Raw genomic sequence first — 7,675 nt, 5'->3', positions numbered from 1 at the left:
GGGAATTTAAGAGATTAAAGTGTCCTATCCATGCCTATGGTACAATATAGCAGTGTGTCGTGATTCACAGGTTGTCAAACACTTGTTTAGGGGAATTAAAATAATTTTGATTGTTACTAGGGTGCCTCATCCATACATAGAGTACTATCTAGCAGCAGCATAGTTAGGAGAATATCTGGCATTAAGTGAAACGATTCCTATTCTTCAAAAACTTGAACATAACCTCGAAAATTCCAAAATTGAATTTTTCCAAATTTCTGTCTTCTGTTATTCAACCCATCACATCCAAGGTTCAAATCCTATTTACTCATTCAATTCTAATGTTCAACCTCAACACACCCAGAGTTCAAATCCCATCAACTCACCCACTTCTCTTCATCCATAGCCTCCCCATACACATCCTAAAAACTCATAATTTATTTAAGCCATGACATTTTTTCCCCCAAAGCACATCCAACGTTTTCTAAAATTTTTACAAGAAATCATAAATATTTCCCCGCATTTTTACTCAAAATTTCCGCTAAAATGAATCACGACGAGAATGAGATGAACACGAAAGCTTTTTTTTTTTTTTTACCACGACGTAAAGAAGAAGGAAAAAAGATTTCCATTAAAGTAAAAAGTTCAGGATGCGAAAATTTGCAATGATATTACTGTTCATATAATGAAATATAATCCACATAGTCAATGGAATAAGAGTGAGAGAGAGGGAGAGAATGGGGAGCGTGAGAGTATTAAACTTTATGTACACAAGAAGCTGTTTATGCGATAATTGCATGGAGAATATTATGAGTTAGGAGCTCTTGTGGTGAATTTTGGGGGAATTTTAGTTGAAGGTTGTTGGGAAATTTGATTAAGTGTGAGGTTAATGGATGTTGGGTGGGATTGGTTGGTGTTTACGTGGACTCATGGCTTTATATTGTATACATTGAGCTATGTACACTAAGATGAGGCTAAAGCGGTACAGATCTGAGCATTAGTCGGTCCATCATGGCTATGGCAGATGTTAGCATGCACTACCAAGCATAAAACGTGCATCCTCAGATACGATATTACGTAGAACAAACTTCAGGACAACCTCCCGAGTCCATGCTCTTTGTCTGCTAGGGATGACTCCTAATTCTAGGTAAAAAGTCAATAATTAGTCAATTTAGTTGAGTTTGGCATCAAATAATGACTGTATTCTCTGTACGAATAGTATAACGTGTTCAATAGGGTACCGCTACATCTCCGTATTGACGGCAAGACACTAAATTCCCCGATTAGTGCCGCGTCGCTTAATTCGACCCATTTTTTGCTTCCTTTGCAATTCCAGCACAATTTCCCCACAAGGACAAACAATCTTGAAAATCTTTTTTCATTTCTTCATACCATGTCTTGATGCAAAGCCGAAGTAAAGTTGTTTGTGATGAAGGGAAAAATGCTGCCGCTGTTTTGTTGCTGTTGATGTTGAGTAGTTGATGATGATGATGGTATGCGTTTCAAGACTATGTACTGGGAGAAATTAAATGAAAATGTTTATTTTTATGAATTATATTTTTCCATATTCCACACCAAGTAAAGCATACAGCATGAGAAGATGTTCATTTGGGAATGGTTAAAAAGAAGCAAGCAAGAAAAAAAGCAAGCGAGAAAAAAATGGAATGGAGCATTTGGATAGAAGCCTTTGAGAGTAATACTTTTTCATTTCTTTGCATCCTTCCCTCGCTCGTATACATATACAGACATAAACATCAAGACCAGAATCTACATCGTATTCCCATTCATTCCAGCAACAAAGGCAAAAATTCTCAGGCATTTTATTCCTTGTGCATAATTAATTGCCATTTCCTTATTGTTTCATTTTTTTTTCGTCGTCTCTTCCCTCTCTCTCAACAGTCCCTCTCGTGTGCCCTTCCACTTCCGCTTCTTCCTCAATTTTCCTTTTGTCTTTTTTTGTCGAGTTCCTACGCGACCTTTTACATTTTTCGAGCATTAAGTACAATAGAAAAATAATATAATGAAATGTGAAGGCGGAACGGAGGAGAGACGATGAGGGTAGTGGAAATGAGAGGATATAGTAATGGAGTGAAGGAGTTAAAGGGATATTAGGCGCTGTTAGTGGCTCAGGATCTGTTTGAAGAGTATTGTAGTAGAAAATACAATAATAATTCGAGATAAATAACTAAAAGAAAAACAATTTAACTTTTTCATTGATATCTAATCTTAAGTGTAACAATTTTTATTAATTTTTATCATCTTGCTCTCATCAAATTGTCTTAATTTAGGTTTTAATCCTTTAATATTTTATAGGTATAATATCAATTCAATTTAGCCACTTAGATAAAAACATTAATTCAACTTACTCTTTACGGTTTTCCCCAACTTCCTCACTGTCTACTATTATTCACTGTCTTTTAATTTTCACTACGTTTAAGTTCTTCGTTCACTTGCCTAATGACCTTTTACAAAATTTACAATCTCTCAAAACCTTACAATTCCTTACATCTTTTCAAAACCATTCAAATGTTTTCATCATCTTGGTTATTTTAAATTAGAATTGACAGTTATAAATTTTTAATAAGCAAAATTGATATTTTTTGCTTTACATACCGCCACACAAAAGTGATAATTAATAAATATAAAGCGGAAATTTAGAATTAGGCATGTATAGTACCTTAATGTTATGTGTTGTAAGCGAAATTTGAGAGTTAGCATTATAAATTTATGACAGATTATTCAAAGAATTTAACATGAATGATTGTGGCTGATCAAAACTGAATTATAATTATTACAAATATTCATTAAATTAATTATATCTATATTCACAAGATAAATACTATTGTTGATTCTGTCTCGCTGTATAGTTGAATTTGAATCTTCCTAGCTGGCTAATTTTTAATACCATCAAAAGCGTAATGTTGTCCAATAATGTTGACACTCTTGTTGATAGCCGACTGTGTTGTTTCCTGTTCAATCAAAAGTCTCTCGTAATTCAGTAAGTCGATCCTGACAAAAAATTCACTTCATTATGCTGAAAGAATGGTATAAAAATTATTAGAAAATTTTCTTCTTCATGGTTTAAGTATTACTATTTTTTTATGATCAAACTCATTTCTAATGAGTATAATTATCCTATTGTAAGCATATTTGAATGCTTTGTATTATTCATTAATTTATTTATTTTGAATCTCTGTCAATTTATATGCATCTATTTGCATTAATTTTTTCATTATCACTTTCACTCTTAATACACAAATTTTTGGTTTTACTTAATATTCCTCTACCTGTTTATCCTCTTCATGTTCTTTAGAACTTATTTGTTGTTGTGATTATGTAAATTTATTGCTATTTGACCATTTAATTTAAGTTCCACATTTCCACAAATATTATTTTGTAAACAAATAATCAAGAAGCAACGCTTCATCTTTTTTGAACTTCTAAGTTCAAATTTTGACCTTCAACGGTCTTTGTGTACTAAAATTCATATTTTAGCATAATTTTTGTTATTTAATGAAAAGATCATCTTTTCTTGTTTGCATCATGCAATTAAATAGTTTAAAGGCAATTTAGTAGTCCAATAAACCTTTGGATTTATAATTTTCTGCGTCTTTCGCAACTTATTAATGGTTTTAGTGTTTTTAAACTTGTGTTTATCAAAATTAATAATTAGTGGAAATTTTAGGACATAAGGATAAACTTCTTAGCATAATTTAATATTTAAGTGAGATTATGTGTTTAAGATTATGTGAAAGTGATATTAATTAATAATTAGTTTCTCGTGAAACTTTTTCAGGGTATAATTTTGAAATTTAGAGTATTTTTACTCATCATCGTTTTGGTTGATTATGCGTTGTACAATATCGTCGTCTCCATTTTACCAGTCCAGTCTTCATCGATTAATGTCCGATTTTCATCAACTTCTTCGGTTTTATCTTGGTGCCTGGAATGAATGAAGTGAGTTTAATAAATTCATGGTTGACTGGATTAATTGATTCTTTCTTTCTATGTCTTTTAGAATCGTGGTTAAGCATATCTTTATGCTTCAATTTATCGGGTTTTATGTGACAAGTGCTTTTTATCTTAGATCTTCTAAGAAAACGTTTAGCTTTAATTTTCTTGACATTAGTTAATAATTTTGGAAGTGCTGGTTTAGTGTGTGACTTATGAGTGTATGTATTGACATTATCGTCATTTTTAATTACTTTAATGCTAGAATTAGTATTCACGTTACTCTTAACATTTAAATTAAGCGATTCAAATGCTAATTCTGTGTCAAGCTCATTTATGGAATCAGTGTCATTTTGCTTATTATGCAAAATGTTTTGAGAGTTCTCAATATAGGTAGATCCGGTTATTGAATACGTTTGTGTCGATACATCCTTATAAGTTTTAACATTATTGTCAATTATTGACGTTTGACTTCCTGTGTCGATTTTAATCACTTCAAATTTACTTTCATGTGCTGAATTGTTGCTGCTGTTTGCAAAAATGTGAGACGTTCTGTGCGATTTTTGATAATTCATCAGTTGACTCTTCATCTCTTCCGAAATATTTGTGTAATATTCACTTTTCATCAGATCATCAATTAATTCATTTGCTGTCATTGTGTCATCATCATTTTTAATGTTCGTGTTATGATTACGAGGTGTGGGTGTCGTCGCACTTTCTTCTTCGCTAGAAGTATCTTCCAGCACCTTAGAAGTGACATCTTCGGCTTTATTTTCTAATCTTTGAAGTCTTCTCCTGTAACAAAATAATGACAAATGATTATGATCACAATTAGGGATCTTACATTTAAGATATTCTCGAAGTGAGCATGGATTATGCTGATTTTGTCCACAGAATGTACATATCCTGGCTTTCTTAGCCAAGTCAGAAACAGTTTTTCCATCTAACTGCCATAATGCTTTACAATCATTTCCATCATGATCATTACTTCTATGATACCAACAGGATATTTTTTTATGTTGATAATTACTTCCTTTCACTAGTGAATTATTTTCCATAAATTTAACACTAGTGTTATGATTTCTACTAACTTTGCTCAAATCTTTATGCTGTGTTTTATTTTCTGACTTTTTGTCGATATTTCTAATTTTGTCATTTCTGATGCTTGCTTCTAAACGTGGAACTTCACGATCAAAGATCTCGATTAGGTGTTCTAAGGATGGATTAATACCTTGATCTTCAAGGCTTGCTTGCCTAAACTCCCATTTATTTTTTATAAAGGTAGGAACGACATCAGATAAGTTAGCTAAGAATCTACGATTGTTAGAGTACGAATTGTCATTATAAGCTTCGGCCAAGGTATGAAAATTTCTAACACGATCAAAAAATTCTACCAAACTATTTTTATTTTCTGATTTAATTTTCGCATGACTTTCTAATGACGATGCTTCAGCTGTCAAATAGGAAATATTATTTTTCAACCTCTTGTTTACATCTTGTAAACATTTTTCATACGTTCTGGGATTGTAAAGTCCCTTACCACCGATTCTTTTCACAACATCATCTTTAATGGCATCCTGGATTCTCAACACGTTTTCATCTGCGTCGTACAAATCTTTTGTACGCAAGAATGAACTATAAAAAACATTCCATGCCAAATCCGAATCAGTAACTAATGGAAGTTTGTTGTATTGTAGTTTTATCAAATATACATCCATCTCAGATCTATTATTGGTCGAATTTGACACGTTAGAGAATCTAAATCCAGGAGTAGTTTTATTGAACGAGTTTTGCATCATATTGACGTCTTCGGAGGCTTTCACATTATTAATTAAATTTAAGTTAGAAGGTTTTTTGATGTTATTTTCAGAACTATGAGATATTTTATCCATACTATTCAAATTTCTTAGTAAATCTACACAAGAACTACAAACATAAGTTGCATTTATATTATCTACAGTTCCTTCCTCATCATCCTGCAAACATATCGGATGACAAACTTTGTCACAAGCTTTACAAGTAAAAGCATGCTTCTTTGCATCTTTCTTACAGACAAGACAAAATTTTAAAACAGGTTTAGGTACTTCGCTGAATAATCGTGCAGTTCTTCTGCTATTAAAATTTACATTATTAGAATTTGATGGAATATTAGGACTGTTAGATCTGGAATTTGCGACATTACTAGTATAATTGTTGATCGAAGTGGATCTGGGAATTCTAATGTCCTCTAAATCAATATCAGATTGATGATCTTGATTAAAATTACCTTGATCATAATCAGATTCTATATTCTGTCGATCTTCATTTTCGAGGTTATTATTTTCTAAATTAATTACACTATCTGTTTCATTAATTTGATCATTTTTATTACTTAAAGGGGTTCTTGGCATCGCCATATTTTCATTTAATTCACCTTGTGTCCTTAATTGAACGTTTATATGCTTTTTGCACGACCAATTTTTCAAATCTTTTGTTCTACTGGATCTTTTGATTCTACACTCACTATGACTCCAGTAAACACAATTTCGCACTTTACACCTTATTTTATTGTCATATATAGACGCACTTTTGTTGCAATAATAGCAACCTCTCATTAATTTTGATAATTAAATTTATCAGATGTATTTAATTTTCATACGGAGATAAGTTAGGTTAAAAATTTTTTGATTGGATTTTTCTCACGTAGAGATTAAAATGTAGTAGAAAATACAATAATAATTCGAGATAAATAACTAAAAGAAAAACAATTTAACTTTTTCATTGATATCTAATCTTAAGTGTAACAATTTTTATTAATTTTTATCATCTTGCTCTCATCAAATTGTCTTAATTTAGGTTTTAATCCTTTAATATTTTATAGGTATAATATCAATTCAATTTAGCCACTTAGATAAAAACATTAATTCAACTTACTCTTTACGGTTTTCCCCAACTTCCTCACTGTCTACTATTATTCACTGTCTTTTAATTTTCACTACGTTTAAGTTCTTCGTTCACTTGCCTAATGACCTTTTACAAAATTTACAATCTCTCAAAACCTTACAATTCCTTACATCTTTTCAAAACCATTCAAATGTTTTCATCATCTTGGTTATTTTAAATTAGAATTGACAGTTATAAATTTTTAATAAGCAAAATTGATATTTTTTGCTTTACAAGTATGAAATATCAAGGTTTTGAAGTGGTTCTTCAAAGAAATAGCTTTTTGAGTCCCCAATTGACAATAATCATAGGAGGAATTCATCTAAGGATTCTGGATGAAAATTTTTAATTCTTGAGTCTAATCAGTGCTGCTTAATGGGTTTGAGACTATAATAATCAGGCCAATAAGACACCAACAAGGATATGGAGATCATGAAAAACTACAGCTTAATTAGACAGGAATTCAAAGTCCTTGAAGACGTTTACATCAAACTTAAGTGGAATCCGTGAGGGAAATGACATCCAGTGCCTACAAAAGCTGCATACTTGGTAGTAGAATCAGCAACAAGTCATATTGAAAGTCTTAACACTACAAAACGGTTAATCGATCAAATATCTGGACTTGATCTGGACCCAGGAAAGAATGACTCTTAATTGTAGTCAGATATGGCTTAAATCCAGCCATATCACGTCCAGAGTCACGCCAGCCTGTGTTATGATAGGTTGTGACAAAAGCTTAATTTGATCTCAATTTCAAGGAATTTAGGTGTTTATGAAACGAGATTAATTGAGCAACAGACGGACTAAAGGACATAGTAAGGAC

The 7,675-nt window shown here is 31.7% G+C and overlaps 1 long non-coding RNA gene across 2 annotated transcripts; it reads right to left on the bottom strand.

The window, feature by feature from the left end:
- Nucleotides 1–2,185: 2,185 nt before the first annotated feature.
- On the bottom strand, nt 2,186–7,081 carry LOC139086498 (uncharacterized). Of its 2 annotated transcripts, none has more exons than XR_011544026.1 (2): nt 6,844–7,081; nt 2,186–3,922 (listed from the first exon to the last, which is right to left on the bottom strand). It is a non-coding gene; the product is annotated as an uncharacterized lncRNA (long non-coding RNA). The 2 variants fall into 2 exon arrangements; XR_011544025.1 differs by lacking the exon at nt 6,844–7,081 and adding an exon at nt 4,436–5,137.
- Nucleotides 7,082–7,675: the final 594 nt, after the last annotated feature.

Source organism: Chironomus tepperi, unplaced genomic scaffold, assembly GCF_022539635.2.
Source record: "Chironomus tepperi strain 1889 unplaced genomic scaffold, CSIRO-AGI_Ctep_v1 contig_85, whole genome shotgun sequence".
Lineage (NCBI taxonomy): Eukaryota > Metazoa > Arthropoda > Insecta > Diptera > Chironomidae > Chironomus > Chironomus tepperi.
Note: the sequence above shows the minus strand (reverse complement) of the source record. Positions and strands in the feature narration are given on the sequence as shown.